Source organism: Strix aluco, chromosome 4 (genome assembly GCF_031877795.1).
Source record: "Strix aluco isolate bStrAlu1 chromosome 4, bStrAlu1.hap1, whole genome shotgun sequence".
NCBI lineage: Eukaryota > Metazoa > Chordata > Aves > Strigiformes > Strigidae > Strix > Strix aluco.
Genome location: NC_133934.1, coordinates 56,927,128 through 56,953,727, shown reverse-complemented (window position 1 = coordinate 56,953,727; position 26,600 = coordinate 56,927,128).

Sequence of the window (26,600 nt, the reverse complement as noted above, 5' to 3'; positions counted from 1 at the left end):
TATTCCAAAGACCTTTGAAAAAAAAGGAAGAAAAAGTAGAGAAAGGGATAGAAAAGGGCAGGAAAAAGGGTATTAATCTTGTTTAACCTGAGACAAAGCAGTCAGTCTCTAAGCTATAGAAATCATTAAATGTACATTTTTGAAGCTCAATGAACACATCAGAAAAAATTTTACTGGTAATAACAAGGGGGGGGTGGGGGGGAAGTCATATATCAGGACCAAAGGTAATTTCTTTTAACTTGCTTTCCCACAAATGCCAATAAAGCTTTTTTTTTTTTTTTTAGCCTCCCTCCAGGTCATCTATGGCCTTATACTATGAAAGTACAAACATGTCCATATCCTTCTAATATAGAAAATCAATGAGAACCCCAAAAATGCTTCACAGAGATACTTCTTTTTATATATCAAACTGTGTACCTGCAGAAGGCACTGGGTAAACATGACACTGAAAACTGTGATAGGGAATTGAGATGTCTCATCTCATAGGTGGTAGTATGATAAAACAAATAATTTTTAAATAATCATATATATATCTCATATATATCATACATATATAAGCATTGTACTTATTTCTCTTACATTATTAACATGACACTGCCAAAGTTCTTGCCATGGAGTGAGACCCACTGTGTGTGACCCTCACACAACAGAAAAAAAAAAACCTGCTGCTTCAATGAGCTTACAATTTAAATGTAACACAAGAAATGACTGGCAGATGAAAATAGGTTTGATAATAATACTAGTCAACTTGCTTTCAAAATGTCTCCTGGTTCTCTCGGTGCAAAAGTACAATGTTTCTCTTCCCCTTGCAAGGTTAACATTGAATTCACAAGATGATCCATGAAAGAGTATCTGGGACCAAATACCGTATTCCTTTCAATTGCATGCAACAAAGTTAATTAAACAGGGTTCACTCTGATATAACTGAGCAAAATCCACTCAGATATTTTCATTATAGAGTTTCGTTTGTATTCATTCAGGTAGAAAGAAGAAAACATAAAGCACTATTTTTCTTAGTTTTGCTCCTAAGGCATCCATTTACAGAGAAATTGTAAATTTGTTAAAATTATAGAGCTATAAATGACAAGACTTTCTGAAAGAGGTGAAAGGAGAAAGCACTGTTATCATCCAATCATTAATGAGAGTTTAGGTATTTCCACTAAGCTATTCAAACGATTTAATTTACTGAATGTAAGAGGAAAGACTTTTCCTGATGTGCAACAGTGAGTGTTTGTAGAGAACTCTTAGAATTAGCAGAAATATAACAGTCAGAGTCTGTTCTCAAAACCTTGTGACATTTTTAAAGCACAATATACATTAAGGGTGGAATCAAATCTTTACCTGTGGACACAAAGCACAGCCAACAGAGGCAGCAGTTTGTACAGCAGCCTTTGGCTACTGCTAGAACAATTTTGTCTTTTTTTTTCATTCCGCCTAAGTCGCTTGGAACTACTAGCTTTTAACGCACCTGTTTACCTTGTTGACAGAGGTTTTATGATCTTTCTCAAGTAACTTTTGTTCTACAACTATCTGATATTTATCCTTCACTACATACTAATGCTGCATCATGCTTGGAAATCTTGTTTGTGAGGTAATACAGCCACAGTCTTTCAAAAGCACAAACCCTGCTTCCTAACTGCATAAAAGCAAGAACCTGTAATAGGAAAAATCACTTAAACAGACAAAATAATTTAAAAAGTTGAATGTATTCACAAGCAAGAGATCTGCTTTTCTATGTACTCTAAAAGCTTTTAATAAGCATTGTTCTGCAATTGGTCTACAGAGTTCAGGATGTCATTGATATTATTAAGAAGATACCAAGCCTCTCAAAGTACCCCTGATACCACAGCTGACATGGGAGGGCAGTTTAGTGGGTTGAGTGATGTGGACTTACCACAGCTGAACTTAAACAGAAATCTTCACCATTACAGTTGGAACTCACTAGCCCCTCCTCAACTGAGAAACCAAGGGCTGAAACAAAAGATCTGCACCATCACACACTCTTCCTCTTCTGTGTTTGAGTCATTTAGTTCTCACCAAGAAAGGTCTTTTCACACTACAGAAGAGCTTCATTCTCTGAAGTACCAAGAAGCTCTGATTCCTGACAAAGTCAAATGAGATGCTTGTAAAGCAGTTCAGCATCTTGCAAGACATTCGACACTGCACATCCTAGATCTTAAAGTGGTATAAGTTGTGACATTATGAAATACAGATGAAAAAGAAAACATTTCAGATCAATTTGCTTTTTGCCCATGGAGATATTTTGCAAATATGAAGCAAATACACAGAAAGAAAGCTATTACCTCAGTGACTTGGCTCTAGACTGGAAAGTTATAACATAGTTGCTTTAACCTCTGTGAAACAGGTTTCAGATGCACGTGTCAGAAAATGTATTCAAAGAACTCTTCGTTCTTTATTCTCATCCACACAATTGTTCCTCTGCAAAAGTATCTAAATAGAAAGGGTGCTGATTGGGAGGTTCTCTTTAAAAGAGAGAGTATTAAAGCCTAAAAAATTACTTGCTTGAATGACCATCGTATAATGGGAACATTTAGTTTCAGGGGAAGAAAACAAAACTACTACATGTGATAAAACCACTAGCACCACAGTAAGAAACAGAGAAAAAGAACTCATCTAATGCTACAAACTGGAAAAGTACTGCTGTCTGAAGGATGTGAGAGTTTTTTCCATTTGTCTTATCAGATAGCCATGAAAGCCTCATTAAAATAATGCATATCTGTTTAGAGACAGCAAGAGAAATTGATTTAACAATTAAATACCCATTGAAACCCAGTGTTCAGATTATCCACTAAGATTAATGTTGTTAGCTTTGCTGGGAAGGAAAGGATAAGCTTCTGAAACACAAGATTATTATTTTCAAAGCAACACTTTGGACCATTAAGAAAATCAGTCTTTTTAATGGTAGGGAAACCTCTTATTTCAAACAAAGAGTATGAGAAGGTTAGAAGACAAGTGTAAGTAGGTGGGAAGTACTACACTACTCAAAAACCTTTGGGAATTTTATTCCAGCCCCCATTGAGCTAAACTGTCAATCAAAAATCACGGCAAGATGAAAATCTCTTCCTTCCCAAAAATACTTTAATGGTGCTTAGTCAAAAAGAAAAGCCTCTCTTGATACCTTTGAACATTTTTAGTATTCCTTATCAGATATTAATATTACTAAAACAAAAGTAATTTTGAGCCAAAAAAAATTACATTTTACTAACATAAATACCTGTTTTACACATTTCAAAACTTCTTTTCAACATTTTTAAATTTGAAAGTTTAAAAGAAATTAATGTTTTCTCAAAATATTTTTGCCATAAAACTTGTGACCTTCTCTAACCAAAAGATGAAAGAAAAAAATTAATCTGAAATTCTTGTGACATGTAAAATTTGAACTGATGACATAAATTAAGCTTCTTAACCTCTTTAACTGCTTGAAGCTTCCCCTGATTAAAAATTATTTCTCAAGAGGCACTTTATCTATGTAATATGGAAGCATAGACCTGTGAAGTTCATTAGTAGAGAGAGAATTGGAAAAGCTTAAAAACTTTTCTTTCACACAGGAAAGCTACGAGTATCTGGAAAACCTCTGTGCAGGAAAGCCTGCACTAGGAAGAACTGGAAGGGGATTGACTAAACTGAAAAAAAATCACATTAATTTTAGCATAACATGGTACTAAATAATAAAATCTGAGCTATTTTGTGAGGAGGATGAGGGAACTTGGGAACGTGCTAGTACAAAAAATGGCTATGTGCTTTGCCCTGGCATTGATGGCTTGCTGTGCTGGGGGACCTATTTTGCAGAGAGGATGAGGGAATATCTCTCCCTCTTCCTACCCAGGACTGATGTAGATGGTCTTATTATGGAGGTTCCCAAGGTCCTTGTTCACCCTTATGTAAGTTGTTTAATACTAATAATTAACACTGCTGGCATATTATGGGGTTTGTGGAATCCGGTGCTGTACTGGTGTAAGAGAAGACCACTTTTGGGTGAGCCAATACTGAAATGTGCCCTAAGGTGGCCAGTCCCCAGGTGGCAGGATGTGTAGAAGGATTTGCGCAGGTTCCTAGGGTGGTTATCGCCTCCCATAACATGGGACTTTACACCTGAACAGGCAAGCAACCCTGGCAAACCAGTGCATCACCTGATAGAAGGGTGACTTGCCTATCCCAGTGAAAGCCAGCAGCTTCTAGCACTGTGCTGGGGCCTGGCCTGTGCCCATCAAGCCCCAGTTCAGTACTCTCAGAGGACTGTGGTTGAGGCAGTGACCCAAACAACAACAACTACAGTAATTGCCCCAGTAGTGAAAAAAGAAACAGTAGACAAGGAAAACAATGGGTTCATATCATCGATTAGTAAGGGAGTAGGTAGAAGAGGAAAGGTTTGATCAAGAAGCCAGTCCTTTGACAAAGAAATTGAAGGAAGGAGTGAGAGAATTCAGACAGGAAGCGGAAACTACCTGGTCTCTAACCTCATCAGAACTTTGAGGCATGCGGAAAGATTACAGTCACCAGCCAGGTGAGCGGATTGCTGCCTGGCTGCTCTGATGCTGGAATAACGGGGCCAACAGTCAGCGACTGGAAGGTAAGGAAGCCCAACAGCTGAGATCCCTTTCTAGAAACAGCGCAATTGAGAGAGGCATTGGAAAAGAGGCGGCAATTTGCAGTCTCTGGAGATGGCTCGTCTCAAGTGTAAGGGCAAGATATCCATTCAAGAAAGATCTTGTGAACTCCGCAGGAAAATGGACTACCGCAGATGAAGGCATCCAGTACCTGAGACAATTAGCAGTGCTGGAAGTCACCTACAGTGATCTAGACAATTATGAAGTCTCTAAAGATCCAGAGGATGTCCTGTGCACTCAGGCCATGTGTAGGAAGGTGATTCAAAGTGCCCCAGCATCATATTTCAGCAGCTTGGCAGTGATGTATTGTCTGGATATGGATACACCAACTGTGGAGAGAGTGTCTTCTTGGGTCCAAAATTTTGAAGAAAAACTGTACCTCCTCATCCCTACGGGCCAGCATCTTGGCTGTCAGGGGCACTCCAAGAAATCAGTCCTCTCCTGCCACAGTCAGAGGGAAAGGGAGCCCCAGGCATATGCTGCGTGGCATACTCTGGTTCTTCCTGCATGACCAGGGGAAGGACATAAGGAAGTGGGATGGTGAGCCCACCTTTAAACTGGAAGCCCATGTACGCAAACTGAGAGGGAAGACATCTGTTAAGAAGAGGGCACCCAAGAAGGCTGTCAGTTTAGTTGCTGTAGAGACACAAGAGGCAGTGATCTCCCAGACACAGAAGAACTGAGATCACCTTCCTTCATCCTGGTGAAGGGACTTCTGGACTAGCACTGAAAGGGTCAGTGAATACTCTGACCAGGAACAGGAATAGAGGGTCCCTGCCTTTGGCCAGGAGGAAGAAAGGGATGACCAGGTACACTGGACTGTGTGGATAAGATGGCCTGGCACAACAGACCCACAGACTTATAAGGCTTTGGTAGCCACTGGTGCACACTGTACACTGGTGCCATCAGGGTATAGGGGCACAGAACCCATCTGTATCTCTGAAGTGACAGGGGGATGCCAAGAATTGTCTGTATTGGAGGCTGATGTAAGCTTATCAGGAGACAAGTGGAAAAAGCACTTCATTGTGACCAGCCCAGAGGCCCCTTGTATCCTTGGCATAGACTACCTCAGGAGAGGGTACTTCAAGGACTCAAAAGGGTACAGGTGGGATTTTGGTGAAACACATAGAAGATCAAACAGCTATCTACCCTGCCTGGCCTCTCGGATGATCCCCTCGTTGCAGGACTGCTGAGAGTTGAAGAACAGCAAGTGCCAATTGCTACCAGGACAGAGCACCAGTGGCAATATCACACAAATTGAGACTCCCTGGCTCCTATCCATGAGCTGATTCATCAGCTGGAGAGCCAAGGAGTGATCAGCAAGACTCACTCACCTTTTAATAGTCCCATGAGGCCAGTGCAAAAGTCTGACGGAGGGTGGAGGTTAACAGTAGACTATCGTGGCCTAGTGAAGTGACGTCACTGCTGAGTGCTGCTGTAGCAGACATGTTAGAGCTCCAATATGAACTGGAGTCAAAGACAGCCAAATGATATGCTACAACTGACATTGCCAATGTATTTTTTTCAATTCCTTTGGCAGCAGAGTGCAGGCCACAGTTTGCTTTCATGTAGAGGGGTGTACAATACACCTGGAATCAACTGCCCCAGGGGTGGAAGCACAGCCCTATCATTTGTCATGGACTAATCCAAACTGCACTGGAAAAGGGTGATGCCCCTGAACATCTACAATACATCAATGACATCATTGTGTGGGGCAACAAGGCAGAAGAAGTGTTTGAGAAGGGAAAAATACTAATTCAGATTATTCTGAAAGCTGGTTTCACCATAAAGAAAGCAAAGTCAAGGGACCTACACAAGAGATTCAGTTCTTGGGAATAAAATGGCAGGATGGACACCATTGTGAGCCTATGGATGTGGTCAACAAGATAGCAACTGTCTCCACCAGCTAACAAGGATAAAACACAAGCTTTCCTAGGCTTTATGGGATTCTGGAGAATGCATATTCCAGGTTAGAGTCAGCTTGTGAGCCTTCTCTATCAAGTACCCCAGAAGAACTATTCTGAGTGGGGCCTTGAGCAACAACAAGCCTTTGAGCATATCAAACAGGAAATAGCTTGTGTGGCAGCTCTTGGGCCTGTCCAGACAGGACCAGCTGTGCAAAATGCACTCTACACTGCAGCTGGAGAGCATGACCTCACCTGGAGCCTCTGACAGAAAACATCAGGAGAAAGAAACCCAAGGTCGACCACTAGGGGTTTGGAGCCGGGAGTACTGAGGATCAGAAGCCTGCTACACCCTGACTAAAAAAGAGATACTAGCAGCCTATGAGGGGGATTGAACCATTTCAGAAGTTGTTGGTACAGAAGCATACCTCCTCTTGGCACCATGATTGCCCATGCTACACTGGATGTTTAAAGGAAACATCCCCTCTACACATCATGCAACCAGTACAACATGAAGTAATTGGGTAGCATTGATCACACAACAAGCTCAACTGGGGAAACCCAACAGCCCAGGAATCCTGAAGATATCACAGACTGACTAGAAGGCAGAGATTTTGGAGCATTGCCTGAGGAGGTGACTCATGCCAAGAAGCACCACCAATGAGTTATCAGAAGATGAAAGGCATTATGCTTTGTTTACTGATGCATCCTGTCATGTGGTAGGAAACCACTGGAAGTGGAAAGGTGCTGTGTGGAGTCACACATGACAAGTTGTTGAAGCCACTGAAAGAAAAGGTATGTCAAGTCAGTTTGCAGAAGTGAAAGCCATCCAATTAGCTCTAGAGATTGCTGAATGAGAAAAGTGGCCAGTATTCTATCTCTATACTGACTCCTGGATGGTGGCTAATGTCCTATGGGGGTGGCTACAGCAGTGGAAAAAGACCAACTGGCAGCACAGGGGTAAACATATCTGGGTTGCTGCATTGTGGCAGGAAATCACTGCCCAGGTAGGTATGTCCTGTAAGATGCTCACATGCCCAAAGGCTGTGCCACTGAAAAACATTGAAACAATGAGTTAGCAATGAGTTAGCACAGTTAGACAAGACCGTCAAAATTGAAGTAGCTCAGGTGGACCTGGACTGGGAGAGTAAGGATGAGCTATTTGTAGCTCAGTGGGCCCACAGAATATTGGGACATCCAGGGAGATATAACATACGGATGGGCTTGTGATCAAGGGATGGACCTGACCACGGAGGCCATCACACAGGTAATTCACATTCACACACGTGAAACATGATGCAATCAAGCAAAACAGAGTAAAATCTCCCCGGAAAAGAGAGCAGTGGCTGAGTTTTCAATATGGCAAGGCCTGACAAATTCACTATACTGGACCACTACCACAAACACGCCAAGGCAAGCGCTATATACTCACCACAGTGGAAGCAATTACTGGTTGGCTAGAAACATACCCTGTAAACCATGCCGCTGCCCAAAACACCACCTTAGGCCTTGAAAGGCAAATTTTGTTGTGACATGGTACCCCAGAAAGAATTGAATCAGACAATGGGACTCATTTCCAAAATAACCTCATAAACTCCTGGGTAAAGAAACATGGCATTGAGGGGGAGTATCACATCCCCTACCATGCACAAGACTCTGGGAAGAATGGACTGTTAAAGACTATGTTGGGAGCGTTGGGCAATGGGGCACGGAAACACTGGGATACAAATTTAACAGAAGCCACTTGGCTGGTTAACACCAGAGGATATGCTAACCATCCTGGTCCTGCCCAAAGAAAACCCCTACATACTGTGGGAAGAGATAAGGTCCCCGTAGTGCACATAGGGAAATGGCTGGGGAAGCTGGTGTGGATTGCTCCTCCAATGGGAAAAGCCAAATGCATTCTTGGGATTGTCTTTGCTCAAGGCCCTGGGTGTACTTGGTGGGTAATATGGAAGGATGGGAAGACCCAGTGTGTGCCTTAAGAAGAATTAAGCTTGGGGGAAAAAGAATCTGTAATGTGAGTTGTATGTTGTAGGAAGTAATGTAGAAGGAATGACCTGAACCAACAAAGAATGAGTTTCGCCAGGAACCAGATGAGTACAACAAGGACCCAAACCAAGCCAGTGTTGGTGCCCAACAATCAAACATACTGCTTCTCCTGTCCTGAGCACCCATACTGACGATGGGGCCCAAGTCATAGCCTGTCCTTATGAACATCTGGAGGAGTGGAGGAAGCCCATGGAAAGGGAGAGTAATATCTATCTGTTAAAGGACAGCAATAGTGGTTAATGAGAATGTATAAATCTGTATGTTGGGCATAAAGATGGTTTAAGTATGTAGTTTAAGTTATAAGTGTTGTTAAGAAGGGATTTCAGTAACGAGAATTAAATACAATGGGATGGTTAGAAGATATTTATATATGTATTAAATTATGTGAGACCTGAGTATGACGCAAATCTTATAGAATAAGGGGTGGAGATTGCATTGGGTCTGGCTGAGATGGAGCTAATTTTCCCCACAGCAGCCCTCATAGTGCTATGCTTTGTATTGGTACCTAGAAAGATGCTGATAACACACCAGTGTTTTTATTAAACTGCCTTTATCTTGACCCATGAGTTTTATCCATCTCATTTTCTGCCCTCCATCCTGCTGAGGAAGGGAGTGATAGAGCGGCTTAGTGGGCCCCTGGCATCCAGCCAAGGTTACCCACCACAAATGGAAAAAACACTCCTCTCTTACCTACTCACATTTCTGTGAATGTCATACATTTATTTCATTTGCCATGTCCCTCTGTACTTCCCAATATTTTTATAAGGCAAACTATATAGCTGGTAACTTACATAGTTTTCAGGAAGTTTTAACAGTTCTACCCCTTAGACCAGACAATGCTTATGAGTAACTTAACAGATGGATATCTCCATCAAATATAAACTTACCCAATACAGTGTAAGAATAAATTCCTAATCCGCATTTTAGTTTTATTTTAATCAGGATATCATCCCAGCTTTCTCTCACAAGACCACAGATAGAAAAGAGTAAAACAAGATGTCCCATATCCATGTCTGTGCCTAAAAATGTTTGAGCAGCTCACCAAAAAATACCACCTTTAAAAATCAGAAACTTATAAGTATATGTAATGGAAACCATTATATCATATAAGACAAGGCAAAAAGCTATCTTAACCTAAATGTGAAACTTAGGGAAGCTGAACAGTATAATGCACATTCTCTCAGAAACTCAGGTATCAAAATGGTTGAATCACATGCACAAAAGAAAAAAGCTCTCTAACAAAAGTATCACTGAAAATTATTCTTGGGCAGGTATCTTACAAAATGCACACACACCACCATTACAAGAACAAGTAGTACAGCAATCACTCACTTCCCTTATGTACAAAGAGTTATTAGTTAACACCTGTATGTCTGGGACATACTTCTCTATCTAATGAGCATCAGAGAAAGCACTTATTCAGTCTCAGCTATTCCCTTGTGATTGCTAGTGTTCACCATTAGGCCAGGCATCATTTCACAACTAAACAAAAGGCAAAGTCATCATTAGAGAATATTATGTACCAGAACACCTTACAACTACAATGCAACTAAAAGAACATGAAAAAACATACGGATCAAATCACACACCAGCTTAGAGAAGCACAAAATATCCCCAAGGAACCAGAGACTTAGACTTTTCCACATTTTTAAGAAAGCTTCAACTCACCTACTAGCTAAATGCATGTGCCTGTGTAGGCATTTGGGCACATAGCTAGGTGCTCTGAGACACATCCAAGCAGCTAGATACCTAACTAGAACATCTTTTGCAGCCAAAAATTTTTGGCCTCAGTAAATTGAGGACAAAAGTTAAGAACGATTTTTAAAAGTTGATCCCTTCCCCCTTAGGAGCTGGTGCAACATATTAAATCTTTAAACTGATGTTTTTTTAATTAAAATGACCTACCTCAGGCAAATGTAAGAGTTTCATAGGCTTTGAACCAGAAAATTCAGTGGCACCCATTAAAAGTTTTGTTAAAAGTTTTGTTGTAGCAAGTAAATTACTTTGCCATAGCATTTGATTAAAGTGGTACAGGGAACATCAGGACTCATAGAATTCTTCTGAAGTGTACATTACTTTCACAGACATCTGTAAGTTTAAGTATACAAGGTGAAAGACCAAAAAATCTAACATACACTGATTCACAGAGCAAAAGGAAATACAAAGCCTGTAGGTGAGGTGGAGTGCCATATACCACTCCTCAGCTTCTTGTTCACCCTCTGCACTACATTTGTCCCCCTGCCAAATTAATATTGTCATACTTCATGGGAAAGAACACATTGTCAGGCTCCCTAGCAATGACAAGTACTGTAGTTTTATCTGCAATGCATTACAGATGACCACTGCTGGTTTTCTACCAGAGAAATCTGTCTGAATCGGGTAATAAACAGTTGGAAAAATAAATAAATGCTTAATAATCTCTTTTTAGATTCAGTTCTATCTGACCTTGTTGGATTGGTTCACTATTTTTTTCTTTTTATATATCAATATATAAAAAGAAAAATATAATATATATATATTTTGATATATCACTATATCAAAAAAAGAAAAAGCAGAATTAATATTATGATGAAGTAATTGATTTATGAATATGTATTAATTATAGAGCCACTAAATCAGCCACTATCAGCCACTCCCAGCTGATAGCTTTTCTAGAAAAAAGTTATTTCTTACAATTTGTTTTATATTTTTCATACCATCCTTTTAAAAACTAGAATCAACAGTTTCCTGAAATTTTCCATGCCCAGTGAATCTGTTCATCAGATCTTTTCTGTTAGTCAGAAAGCTGCCTTTTCTTGAACTGAATAAAATTAACCTTAGTTATAACACATTCTGTTCCATTTACATAAGACCTTTCAGTGACTAATCCTACTCCAATAAGTATTTACCTCCTCCTCATATTTTCTATGAGGTTTTTATATTTTATTTCTTTTTAAATTTAGTACTGTTGAGTTTTTTCCTTCCTCCTTCTAACATCACTTTCTAGCTCCAGTAATGACATGTCTAAAATTAAACATGCAGTTGTAAGTCAAGGTGAAGTTTGCACAGGAATAAAAGACAGTTATTTCTTTGTTCTGTTATATGACATTTCTGAGGAAAGCACAGATCTTCCTTGGCTTTTGCAGTTGGTCTATTTCATTACACCTCATATTTATGTAGATATTCATAGGGTTTTACAGCAATAGGCCTTCCTAAAAATAGGAATTCTGTTTTTAAACAAGTTATTTTCTCCTTCATTAATGAACAACTAACTTTCCATTTTCTTCTTGATGCTTAATTTCACTTTTCCCCTCATATATTTGTAAAGATCCTTACTCTCTCTAGTTTCTTTGTCCAACAGTAAATCACTGTATTTAAGTTTGCTTGTCTCTACCAAGTTAAAGAAAGGAAAAGAGTAATGGAGCATCAAGAATTCTATGCAGTGCTCTTCTGGGGCATGACCCTCTGCTAGAGCACTACTCATAGCACAGTCTCTAAAATGAACAGGAACTGGTGACAAAAACCATTGCAATAACTTAGAGTAGTATTCCTAAGACAGTGAGCCAAACACTGACATCCCCTCCCCATCCTTAAGTGTCCACAGTTTGTGGTGCATTCAGTTTTGCAGCATTGTCAGTGTAAAGTCTCATGACAGGGAATTCTGGCTTTTATCTCTTGGGAGAAATGAAGATGTCTGTTGTCCTTAAATGTTTAAGAACTTTTGTGGAATATAACGTAAGTCAGGATGTCTTCCAAACTTATTATACAATTTATTTATTTCTGTTTCTAAAAAATCTCTAGGTTTAATTTTAATTCCTACAAAAAATGCATACCCATGTAATTAGTTATTTTCTAAAAAGTCAAGAATGATGCCTCTGCAAATTGAGAAATAAACTGTTCACAGTGATGAGGTTTTTTGTAATCAAACGTGCCACAGATGATTAGGTATGCCATCAAGCAGTTCTCATTATTTTGCAACAGGTGAACCAAACATTAGTAGATCTGACAGTGCTTTACTCACTGAGATATCTTTAATTGTTAATGTGATAGATTTCAAGTTGTCATTGACGGTTGCTAAAATATCATTCAGAAATCAACATCAGGCACTGAACTTCAAAGTGAGTCCTGCTGTTCAGTGATTATCACCTCTGGAAAACATCTTTTTTTAGATATTTAATTTACCATCATTTAACCATAACTTGCAGCAACTGGAAACTTTGCTTGAGACCCTAATCTCATTAATTCATAGACAGAGGCTACAGTAAACATGCACTATTGTAAAAAGCAGTAATTAAAATATCAGTGTCCAGGACTATCATTCTGTTGTGATAAACCTGAAATAAATCAACTGTTGGACCACAGTGAGCAATGCAGAGGTACTACTGTATTGGGCAGAGTGTGAAGTAAAACAGTACAGTACAAAGATTTTAAAAGAAAATGAGAACAACGTCCATGTCACATTTCCACTTGCATGTAATAGTGAGGCTCCTATGATAACACAGTACTCTAGTAGCCAGGGGAAGAACTTATGTCACAAACATTTTGACTTTCAGGTTAAACAGCTCTGACAAAATAATTTGCATTCTGAAATTAAAGAGAAGTCTTTCCTTATCCAGAGGAAACAGTCTAGTGGTCTACACTTTTGGCTGGATACACAGGATGAAATGTTTGGTCTGGGGTTTGCCTTACAATCTGGCTTTGGTAAACAGCAAGCCAAAATCATCTTCCAGTTTTACTGGCTTAACTGAGGACACTGCTTGAGCCACTGCTTCTATTTCCTTACTTCTTTTTCTTTTGGGTGCTAATAAAGATTGGTGACTTTATGTGGCATTACTTAATGGAAGATCATTGGCTGCCTCCAAGAAACTTTTATACTGTCTCAATGTCTATTAGAGATGCACAGAGTAAGAACTCTAGCTAAACAGTACCTTCCCATCAGTATGTATTCACATTTTTGCAAGCGATATTTTCTTTTCATCTAGTCAGTAGAGTGCATCTCTTCAGAGACTTGATAAAAAGAGGCTGAACTTCTCTTCATTATAAGCTAGATAGTGAAAGGAAGACATTTAGTGCCCAAAAGCTTATTCAGAAGATCCCAGAAATTATCTCATCTGGTACTCACTGATGGTGATCACTTGCTCACTTCTTTAAAGAAGGTTCCACCACCTGTATTACTGAAGATCGCACCACACTAACACCTGAGTATCATAAAAAGCCATAGACAGAAAGCTTACATGGTACCTGGGCTACATAGAAAGTGGCGTATGTCCAGCAACTTCCATTAAATCCACATCGAGAAGAATGTCATTTCTTCCTGTGGGAACTTAAATATTGGAAGTGGGGAAAACGTAGTTTTGTTGCCTATCTTTCATACCTAAGAAAGAGCAGTATAAACTTTTCTGAGAGGGTTTGTGTGTCACCAAACCTAGCTAGACATATGAGAAGGAAAGATGGTCAGGACTAGTTGAACTAGCTGAAACAAACAGTCTATAGGAGACAGGAAGGGTTGCTGTGTACAGAAGGCAACTGCTTTTCTCTGGCATATTTCTAAAGGCCATCAGTCTGGTGTTTTCCATTAGTACTATAAGCTGTACCTATTTTAACCTCTTTAGGTAATTACACTAAGACTGTCAAAGAATGAAACTACTACAATGTATTGTCTCTTTAATGCTTTGTCAGTATGTGCTTTTGTTTAATGTGAACCAAAAGACACAAGAAAAGTGATTAAGTGTAACAAGAAATTTCTTCCTTTCAACTGAATTCAAGGTGTGTATATGTGTAGGAGAGCAGGAATCGAGTCTGAATAGAAAGACCAATTAATTAAAGACACAATTAATCTATCTGTAAGAAGACAGTAGGTCAGATCTCCAGAAGATACAGAAGCCAATTCTAACTATTCAACTACTCAGCCAATTCACTCTTGCAAAACACCTATCTCACTTCAAGGTGATAATAATGATTACAGGAAAGCTTCAGTCAGACATGCTATAAATGGAAATAAATTGTACAGGTAAGGAATCTTACAAGGATGTGTCTGGATTTGCTCCTGCAGTGAAGCTAGGAAAACTCTTCCTTGCTGAGGCACAGATACTTCTGCCAAGTCATGTGTTAATGCATTCCTTAATATTACTCAATAAGGACACTAAAAATTGTGCTATGTATCACAGAATGAAACCGTTCATCATATCCAGCCTTCTAGCTTTCCCATGCCAATATACAGCTTTGTGCTTAGTTATATATGCAACAAGTGAACTTGGTGTCTCTTTCCACATGAAAATCAATAAACATCTGCATTAGAAAATAGGCAAATATACATGCATACATATACAGCTCTTGGGCCTATCCCGATCCAATGACGGGGGAGGTTTCGATACGATCCCAAGAGCGAGATTAAGACACAGATGAGGTCAAATGCCATACAACCTTTCAAACTTTATTCCTGTAAAAAAAAGAGGTAATAATGATAGGACAGAGGGAAGCAGAAAAGGTCAGAACAACTAAGCAAGCAAACGGAAGAGATGCAGCAAGCTCAGTTACCACCACCACAAATGCAGCGGGATCCTGTTGGTTCAGTCTCGGTGCAGATGATAGGGGATCCCCTGAGAGAAGAGCACACAGTCCTTTCATCATCCTAGTCCCCACAATTAGTCCGCCCATTTCCACAAAGCTCATTATCATATTCACCACTCTGTGTTCCTCCATGCGCACATGCCCAGGTGTTCGCGGTGGTCATAGCGGGCGGGGAAGGTCAGCTAGCAATGCCTTTAGCCTCCGCACGTCCTCCTCATCCCAACTTCTTCCCCCAGCCCCGCGTGCAAGCGCAGCTTAGTAGATGTTACAAAAGGTGTAGTTACTCCAGCTTCGGGCAGACAGTGTGGGTTTTTGTGGGGGATATTTCAAGGCATACTTCTTCACAGCAATGGGATGTTGAGGCCCAGTTTAGGCAGAAGTGCAGTGTGAAAACAGGCAGTTGACACAGTCCGACAGTTTTACACCACTCTGCAACTTAGGAGATGGTAATGGCACAAGAGCAATGCCAAGACAAAATGGCTGACACAGTCCCTTACAGGCCCCCAACACAAGAGGGACATGGACCTGCTCAAGCAGGTCCAGAGGAGGACGCAAAGACGATCAGGGGGCTGAAGCACCTCCCTTATGAGGGACAGGCTGAAAGAGTTGGGGTTGTTCAGCCTGGAGAAGGCTCTGGGGAGACCTTATAGCGGCCTTCCAGTACTTCAAGGGGGCCTGCAGGAAAGATGGGGAGGGACTCTTCATCAGGGAGTGTAGGGATAGGATGAGGGGTAACAGCTTTAAATTGAAAGAGAGTAGATTTAGATATAAGGAAGAAATTCTTTACTGTGAGGGTGGTGAGGCACTGGAACATGTTGCCCAGAGAGGTTGTGGCTGCCCCCTCCCTAGAAGTGTTCAAGGCCAGGTTGGACGGGGCTTTGAGCAACCTGGTCTAGTGGAAGGTGTCCCTGCCCATGGCAGGGGGGTTGGAACTAGATCATCTTTAAGGTCGCTTCCAACCCAAACCATTCTATGATTCTGTGAACATAAGAATCACTAGAGATGTCTTAGAAAAATTAGCTCCTGCAGATTCCCAGACTACATTCTAATATTGAGAAAATATCAGAAGCAGTTTTGGAGAGGAAATTAAAGATGAAAATAAAAATTTTTGATCCAATGTCAATGTTTTCCACTTATATCAACTGGCTGCCTCTCTGTAATAGAAATGTCATTGTTTGTTTATAACAAAAAAACCCAAGCCATTCATGTCCCAAAGTTGGGGGGGGGGTGATCTTTCTAGCTATTGCAAAAAATTAAGTGTAGCTTACAGAGGACTTTTTTTTTTTTTATTTTAAAGATTCATATGAAGATTTTTCAGCCTTCTCCTGACCTGGATGAATACACAGTCTAGTTTGCAAAAGGAGATGATTTTTTCTCCAAGCAGGTTGTTAACAAAAATCTATTTACTCTTTCATAGGCTTTGCTTACCTAGCTTTCAGCTACTAGAACAAACAAAGACTATTTGTCAAATCATTCATTTAAAAATGGCAACATATTATATTCTCAAAATGTTCTAACATAGAAAAACAGGCTTAGCTAGTCCACAAAAATTTGAACACTAAAAATGCCTAAATGCAGGCAAAATATTAATTTGTGTTGAGGGTTTTTTTTCTCCCCCGCGTTCACTGAGGAATTTTTCTACTTAAATCTAAAGTGGGTCTTGAGCCAGCAAAAACGAAGATGATTCCCTTCTCCACTGACTTTCTGTCAAAGCCACTAATCAACCAAAACATATTTTGGTAATATTTTATAAAAGTTCCTTTTGCTATTCCAATCATATCAAGGACACCTATATGGCATCACCTCAAAGTTATAAACAGAGCAGCTGGCTAGCATAATTTATATGAGGCATATTCAATAGTAATAATAATTCTTTTACAAAACCAATTTATCATATTTCAAGTACCATCTTGCATGTTGTTAGAATTTTACTCCCTTTTTTTCCCATATGTCAGAGACTCCTTCATATCACTGTTGCAAAGATCAATTTTTCTAACAGTTTCAGCTTATTGTTGATTCAAATGTCTGCCTACTGGTTTCTCTCCTTAGTTATCTCATTTACAGAGTGTTACTGTCTACATTTTTACCATGAAATCAGACCTCATCTTTGCTGTGCAAATGCTTTCCCTTTTCTTTCCCCTTCAAGAGGGATCTTACAGTTTCTTCCACGTTTCCCTTATGTATTACATTGCTTTACACCCATATAATGCCCCTAACTAGTCGTAATATCTTCTTTGAACACCACCTTCCAATTCTACTCTGTCACAACACCTACAGAGGGTAGACATCTAAATACATGATCATTTTCGTACAGTCAATAAATATCTTTGCACTCCCTTCATACCTCACCTGTTTTTCTTTTGTTTTCTTCAAACAAAAGTTCTGCAAATTCCTTCAAGTAGAATCTGCAGTGCCAAGAAAATACTCCCAAACCAGCTTGAATGTACTAGGGTTTTTTTTTTGTTTAGTTGATATAACTGCAGAGTGATGTTCCACCCTGGCTACTGGGCAGGGACTTTGCTATAAATAGCAAAACACACAATTGTAGTGCTGTCAGGAACTAGATAGCACATTCAAAGCTAAGTCAGCATATCTCTGCAAAGCAGTAAATTGCAGTGTTTACATATCTTCAGTCATACTTTGTGCAGTACTTCAGAGGGTGAAGTATTTATCTCTAGAACAAAAATGAACAGAAAAATCCATTTTATTATTCTGCAATGCAAGAATTTCCCAAGGAATCTGGACTCAATCCCCATTTAATACCACCTCATCACCTTTTGTTTACAGGCCTTCTCCTGACTATTCTTCATGTATCTTTTCGCTTGATTCTGGCTGACTTGAAAAAAATTTTACCTGGACATTAAGAAGACTATGTCATTGCCACCATGTGCCATCTTTAAATCTTTCCTATCAGCTGTCTTGAATGTGACAATACTGTTAATAGTAAACAGATTATTAGAATAATGAGGAGTTCAAAGTATAGCTGTGCCAGTAGGAAAAAGTTGAAGGCTGATTTGAGAGCAATATCTTGGCAGTTTTGACTCTGATGTGGAGCAGCTGTACAGAAAAGGACTCGGAATAAATAATAATGCCACCAGTCACAACAGAGCAGAACTTCTCTGAAATTGTAACTATATTGAAGGAGGAGAAAATACCTTGACTTTCCAAAAAGGAGGAGCCGAGTCCTACTGAATGTGTAGCATTCAGTATAAGAGAGACTGTGGAGGACACAAAGGGATTTCTATTCTATTCTCAGCTTGAGGGACAATTTCAGCAAACGACTTGTTGTGTTTGTGTGAAAAAGTTAGTATTTCCCTATCTCACCAGAGGATGTGTGTGCATGTGTGGAGATGTTTGTCAGAATCATTTTGTCAAGGTTTGTAAAGTGCTGCAAAGAGATGAGAACTGTGTAGGGCTGAGTGAGGGTAGGAGTCAATCAACCTCTCAAACATTAAATTTCTGTGGTTTGAAAGAGTTCTCATGAGCTGACTTCACTCAGTTTGGCTTCAGAATAACTCTTCTCCCACATTCTTTGTGGCATAGGCACAAGTCAGTGCCTGAGATCTCATTCTTAAGTGAATTTTACAGCTGAAAATTGGTTTTTAAGATCATTTTTAGTCATTTAATAAGGACCAATCATGGACATCACAAGTAAGGCAAAACTGCCAGCAATGCATATACATACACACGTATACAAAGATATTGGTACTTGCTACAATAGGCACTCTGAATGTACTGTCTCCCAGTCTCATCATTTAAACTTTTCTTCTGCAAGAGCTTATTAAAAATTCATATTTGTGTGTTCTGATTTTAATAATCAGCACTAGAGTTGAATATTATTTCTATACAATCAGAGTCAAACTCAGATGTAAAGCTTGATTAATACTTATGTTTGTCTACTGCTCCAACCTGAAATAACTGTCACCCCCCTGTGACTGGCCTGATCACAATTACTGTATATTATATCTTCCTTCATTAGTTAGAGAAAATGACTTGCATTAAGCACTTCATAACATTTGATTCACATTCTGCTTTTCTCTGTCATGATACAATTGCTATAAGCATTTGCATAATAAATACATCAAGGCTTGTTTCTGTTTTAGTCATGTATTGCAAAGAAACTCCCAAGAAAATGAGGGGTGCTTTCCATGTATTATAACTGACTAAAGTCAGAATATATTTGATTTTCCCAGTCTTCTGCTTACTGCTACCACTAATTAGACTAGTTGCCAGTCACCTGTATGATGCCTAAATTTCAGAAGTAGTCTGGGAGCACACCACACACATTCTGAGCAATGTTAGTGTCTATCAGGATACAAAGGTGAGCTTCACAATGCTAGTGCAGGCAAAAAAAGCCTGGAAGTCTGCAGGCATATCCCATTTTCTGCAATAAACTTGTAATTCGTGACACTCTGGTAACTTAGTATTGAAGGAATTAACAGTTTGGAAGGAAGTAGCAGTTCATAATTCAACTGCTCCCCATCTTCTGATGAGCTGAAACTTGCTTTGTTTCCTGTTTAAGAGGAATCACAAGCATGACCATTCAGGAAATGCTTCTCCTTTGGGTGTTCAGGAAATATACAATCATCCAGGGCTTTGTGACTGCCCATAAATGACGTATCTAAACTTCTGTTGATGCTAGGAGCAGGCACACTTGTTATCTATGAAGCATCAGGGGACAGACAGCCTTTGTGACCACAATCATATAAAGCACCTGAAAGTCTCATCCTCCAAAAGTGTCACAGAGGCTGTCACCTCTCTTGTGAAATAGAATATAACTAACAGCTCTTTTTTTTTTTTTTTAATATGAAGCCAAGATTTCATATGGAGCCAGGATTTCATTTCCAAGAGTAAAGAAAAAGCTACAACATGAGCTTGCCCCACTTGGGAAAAACAACCAATTTACATAAATAGCAAATAAGAAAAACATAGGAAGAAATCAAACAAACAAGTGTTGAAGCCCTTATAAGAATCCAATGTCAGGAAGCCCTTACAATAAAGCGAGCAGGGGAAAAAGTTTAAGCTAATCAAGTTTCAACATCTTTACAGAGCGGACAGTAATGATTGCTGGTTCCCATTTCCAGACTTCTGCCACAGAATATTCTTGTATGCTGATTAAAGGTGATCCCAATGAGTAGGCTGCAGTGGAAGGTATCCTAGACGATCTAGATAATGTGTTTTCAAAGAAATGGAAAGAAAAGTATGCAAATACTGCCACAAGAGTGTCTGACAAACTTCTCTAGAAAGCAGTTTTACTACTGAACAAAAACACTTGAGTTACAAGAAAAAAAAGTTCCTTTCAACCTCATGGCCTTACTGTAGTCCACTCTCCTTGAGTATGAATCCACACTCTGCAGATTCCCTTACTATCTCTGCTTAGTTACTATTTTCAGAGACCTGTTCTGTCCTCTACCATCTAAGTCACTGGAGAACTGCATCTTGACTTACAAATTTACATAACAATAAGATGTGCAACACCTGACATCCCAAATAATTTGCATCCAAGAAGGGTGGAGAAAAAACACAATGCTGATGGTGATAAAGTAGAAATCACTTTTAATAGGACAAGCCCTTTCCCTTACACAATAGTTACTGGGCAGGAAGTAAAAAATGGTGAATCAGGCAGACACTTTAGTCTGCTGTCCCAGAATACAGAAATATGCTTGTTGAGGGAAAAAGAGAGTGAAAAGTGTGTGATGAAGGAAATGTGGCAGATAGCCTAACAGAAAAATGGGTAGGATACCCTACATATCCAGGGCACATGAGTTCCATTAACTCACCTGTAAAAGCCAAGTTAGAGACAACCTTCTTAAAAATTATCGTTTGTGTGTCACTGTAAAACCAAAGAAATTCTGCAGTAGACTACCAATGACAATGTATTGTCTCCCACAGACTCAATAATCTTTATAACTAAGTGTAAAAAAATCTTTCAAATCATCTTTTCCTATCTGGTGTATCTTTTTTAAGTTTGAATCTGCATGAAGCAGTATCTTCCTCAATATGTTGCCTCTAACAGTGAATTGCAGATTCCAACCAGCCAGTAGATACATAGCCTATTATACCTTCAAACCCTGCTTTCTAAACTTAAACAAAAACATTAATTAAAACTGTCACTAAATAGCTTATGCTGAGGAAAAGAAGTTAATTCTCATTGCTGGAGAATGTAAATAAATTTCTTCAATCAGGAAACACTTCACAAAGCTGAGACCACTTCCAACTTTGGTTTTATCTCAAAGGTAAATAAAAGTACTTCTAAGATTTCTCTGTATCTCAGCATCCACCATCACTGGCTTTTCCCCAGAAATGTCTTGGTGCATTTTGGCACACAAAATCCAACAAACACTCTTCAGACAAGACTTAGTCAACAATACAGTCTGAGTTAATGCATTGCTGAATTGATTTGATTTACTGTATATTGATTGTCATAAGTAAACCTGAAGTTAAGTCCATGGAACTTAATTATATAGAAAAATAATATTCTACTGTGTTACAGAGCTTTTTTTTCCCCTCTGCAATCCATAAAAGCAAACCTTTCTCTTTTCTTGATTATTTCTTTATATTATAGGGTCATTGCTGAGCCTAGGTGACATTTAAAACCTTTAAGAATGCACCTAAGGGCCCAGTCAGTCTTACAAGCAGTTTCAAATAACAAGGATAAATTGATGTCAGTGCAGTTCCTCAGGACAGTAAGGGTTATCCATAAAAACAAGGACTTTGAACTAACCAATGTTAATAAATAGAAGTAAACCTGCAACATTTCTTTCTTTAAGGTGTTGTCTTTGATTTCATATATCTCTGGACACACTTTTTTCAAAGTCTGCATTTTAGGGGAGAGGGCATTTTTTATTATTTTCTTCTAGATTGCAATTCTGAATTAATTAATTTACTGTTGCAATTACACTTCTATGGTTACATGGTCACAAATAGCAGGACTCTACATTTATCCTGTTTCATTGTGTAGTGTGGGGAAATAGCAACATGTAAGAGAAAATGGATTATATTTCCAATGTCTAACCATGAAAAAAAAAACCTGATCATCTTTTTGTCTCACTGAGTCAAAGGTCAAGTCCCAACCAAGAAATAACTTGACTTGTAAATGCTTGACTTGCATTTGAACTACCACTATTGCCAAAAAAAGTGGCTCCTACCTCTAGATACCCTTCTGCTGGCAGGTGTCTGCTGCAGGCATCTTCCAAACAAGCAGTGCTATAGAACTGATCAGATTGGAAAAAAAAATTTTGGGGGGCAGGATATTTTTCCCAAAGAAAAGATTGAGTTCCATTAATGAGTAGGTGATGTAAGAGAGGCAAGAACAAAAGCCAAGGAGCAGCAGACACATGGTTAAGACAGCTTAAATAGCCCTGTTGTCAAAGCTCAAATCATAATCCCCAAATCAATGTTCCTAGCAGTCAACCTGGACAGCTGCTGTCTGAGTCTTCTCATAGTTACATACTATGCTCTCATTAAATCCTGAGGATTCTCTTCCTCCAGATTTTTCAGGTAAAAAGCACATCTTTGAGATATGAGGGACAGAAAAAGTAACCTTTTAAGCATCGTGTTTGCTGTAGTCAGTCAGCTGAGTCTACTTTTTTTCCTGCATAGTTAAATTATTAAAACTCTCCCTTCTGCATATTTCTTTACTTCTGCATACCTTCTTTCGATATGGCTTCCTACTTCAGAGGTTACTTTCTTAATGTTCAATTTGGCAGGCTTTTATACACTAATCAGTGAAAAAGATTATGAAGAAGAAAAGAATACTGATAAGTCACTTAATTCATTGAATAAGTAGCTACCACTGCTGTGAGTGTCATTCTGTGACTCACTGGCTATGCATTTATTCTTGATAACCTGCTTGCTTCTGGAAACCAAAAAAGCTGGAGTATTTTTTAAAGCAAATTTGTTTTCTGCTAGAAAATCTTGTTGATTTTCCAGCCCTAAAGGTAACCCTGCATATGTAAAGCCTTGTCTGGTTTGTTACCAGGTGCAACTATTAACTCCCAGTCCAGCAGCCAGCCTCCACAGGGCTTAGAGAGCTGCAAGAACATAGTATGAAGAAAAGATACCAGATATAGAGCACAGGTAGACTACACTGAAATCAAGAACCACAGACCGGGACCTGGCAGTGCAGAAATGGGTAAAACAGATTGGGAAAGGGGACTGGAATGGAGATGACTGGTGAATGGTACCACATCAGTGCAGTGTCTCAGAAATAATACATCCTCAAAACTGCAGGAGAAGTTGGCAGGGACAGGCAGAGTAGTTGGATGCTGTTAATACACATCGGGCAAAAGTTCTTTGAGCTCTTACTCATCAATGCAAGATAAGTTTTGTGTTGACAAGCACTGAGGCTTTGCAATGCCTTGAGTTAATGTGGTAATCCACTTCTGTCACCATGAACCATATAAAACAGATGTATGACTGTTCTCTTCTGAAATGAAATGAGGGTGACATTGCAGCCCCTGATCAGCACCGCATTGATAGAATTGTGGCAGACAGATTAAAAACTATAACATCACTTAAAAAATATACACAGCATCCTCACATACCACTTGCTTCTCAAAGTCTACCCTATTTACTTTTCCTCGAAAAGCAGTACGGAAGCTGGTGACACTCCTGACTTCCTTTAAACAAACATATTTGCTACATTTGAGCATTGAATTGGGTTGTGTCCTCGTCTTAGGCTTTTGTTTCTTTACAAAATTTCAGTAACTACTATACTTGGCCTGTTCCATGTCATAGTACATTCTGACTATATTTTTCCTCTCTGCTCCACAGCTTAGTTTCTGGATTAGAGTCTCTAGAGAAACACAAAGTTTTCTTACCTCCTATAACCTGATAGAAGTAATTACACTGCAGACTAATGCATGCTCAAGGAGTTGATATTGGTACATTACTATTCTGAATGAATACAGATACTCACAGCAAAGACAGTTGTTCAGCAATTTGTTTGGAAAAAGATTCTCAGAAAGAATAACAGCAAAGAAATTCCCTTAGATGTCTCCTGTATAACACACAGGAGAAAATGTTATAAAGGATCTCCATGAGAATAAATTATTTCCATAACTTTAAGGGCAGTTCTCTGGAAAAATGCAATTTCATTGACTAAAAGAGTAGCAAGTTCTTTCTTGCTCTTGTTCCAGAATTCCCAGGCAAGTAACAGCCTAAAAGACAGAACAAATACATTAACTTGACAAAAGTTTCTCCAGGACATGTTGTCTTCCAAGCACAGCAGTAAAAAGGCAGAATTTAGTAGCAATGCTTTATCATTTAAATTATGAAGAAATCAAAACCTCCACCAGGCTGCTAAAAGAGCTAAAGCTTGAAATATTTAAGTCAAAATGAATAATGAAGCCTGCCTTTAGACTCATCATAGCACAGAACAATGGCTAGAGGATTGTCACAAAATCTGCATATACAGAAACTTCACTAACAAAATGATTTTGTGTTTTCACCAGTGTTTCAGACAAGGGAGTAAAGGGTAATTACAAAAAGAAAAACTACACAAACCTCTTCCCTATGGACTACGGAAAAGCTACTGGCAGTGAATCTGTCAAAATTTCACATGGAATAATTGAATATAGCAAAGATAATTAATTGAAAAGAAAGATGTACCTTGAATGAGATGCCCCATAGTCGTATGTATGATTAGTGAGATTAGTTCCTGTCTGCATGCTGCGGTATTAAAAAGTCCTCCTGTGAGTGATGCTTTTAATATGCTGTTCACTTTTCCTCTTTTCATCAGTAGAAAGGTTAAAGATATCAAGAGAAAAAATTATAGTATATACAATCAATATATTTGCCAGTCTCTCATCATCAGAGTTGGAAGTGTGAGAAAATGTCAAATAGAAAACAACTTTTGCAATAAGTTCTTTAAAGCAAAACAATTTAAATAATCAGACCAAACTCTGACATCCTTTCCAGAGATTGTCACATGTGGGCTTGATTCTATTATACCAATATAAAGATAAGGCCATCTTGGAGTGTAGCCTTTTCTTGTCCTTAGAAAGGACAACACTGAATTATTATAATATCTAAATAAATAACCCAAATTTATAACTCACATATTTTGGAAAAAAAATTTATTGCGATTCTTTAACGAAAAACACTGTAGATGCTTAACTGTGGATACCTTCTGTATTAAAAAGTGTTCAGATTTTCTGACATCAAGGTTAAGACTACATCTTGTCTAATACGTCTTGTTTTCTTCGGGCTATTAGTAAATACAATCTATTTGAGGATGGGACATACTGTTTGTGTGTTAGAGGGGAGTGGAGCCAAGGTACCTGATGCAATTTAAGAATGTTCTGGCAATATATTTAATATTTATCAGACATTTATTTTGTAATTGGAGTACCAATTATTAAAACAGACCCCAAACTAAAACAATGTTCTTTTTCGCAGGAATAAAAGCAGACCAAAATCTTCCCTTGGCTTTGGTTTTAACATAATCAATCTTGAGTGTTTTTATAAATGCTTTAATAAAGTGTGTAAGAATCATTGCCAGCAAAGGCTTTCCCACTGACCTATATAGGTCAAAGAAAGCTTGTAAAAAAACAACTGTTACTTACTGAAAGTTTTTTTCATAAAGATGCTTTAAGAATATTATTATATGCAGTTGTTATAGTTACAGATATCCAAGACAACTACATTGTATGTCTATAAAAATTCTCCCAATAATTTTAGGCTGATTCATCATCACAAGGACATGTTATGTTCAGATCTAGAAAACTTCTAAGATAATCTCGGATTTGGCACACTAGTCCAAACTGTTAAATTTCCTGCACTTCAGCAGAATTAACCTGTTGTACTGTTGTAATGCTATTTGGAATCTGAGATAGCCGGAGACCATAGTTTGACAACATATGAGTATCTGTGGTGGTACAACAGCAGTACTCTCTTCAGTACCTTATGTCTTTTTTCCAATTTTCACATTCTCTCAAGATGGATAATCGATCTAGAAATGCAACAAGCTTGCCTTGCTGTTGCATGTGCTTTAGCCGTGTTTTTTACCTCCTCGGGGTAAATTTCATCTTTCAATTAGTCTATTACTTTACATGATGATGACCATTTCCCCATAACACACGAGTGCTCCACAGTTCAAGACTCAAAGTGGAGGGTTCAAATGAAAACCATATAGATGCCATGACACAAAAAGGATGGACTACATAATACCACTTAAATTGACATCCCAGTTTAGTTTGCTTTAATTCGCTTTCTGTGCACTTAAGTCATTTAACATTTTAATCCATGGACTTCTGTCTGTTCTTTTATAGCTAATATTATAAAATTACTAGTTTAAGCCATTAATTTTTTCTGCCTGAAATACCAAAACTGGCAAGAAGCTATACTCTGAAAGTCTTCCGGTGAATTGTTTTTCAATAATTAACAATTTCATCAGTTCTGGTTGGAAGGACTCCCATCATTTCAGTGATCAACATAAAAAACAGAAACAATAAAAACAATGCAC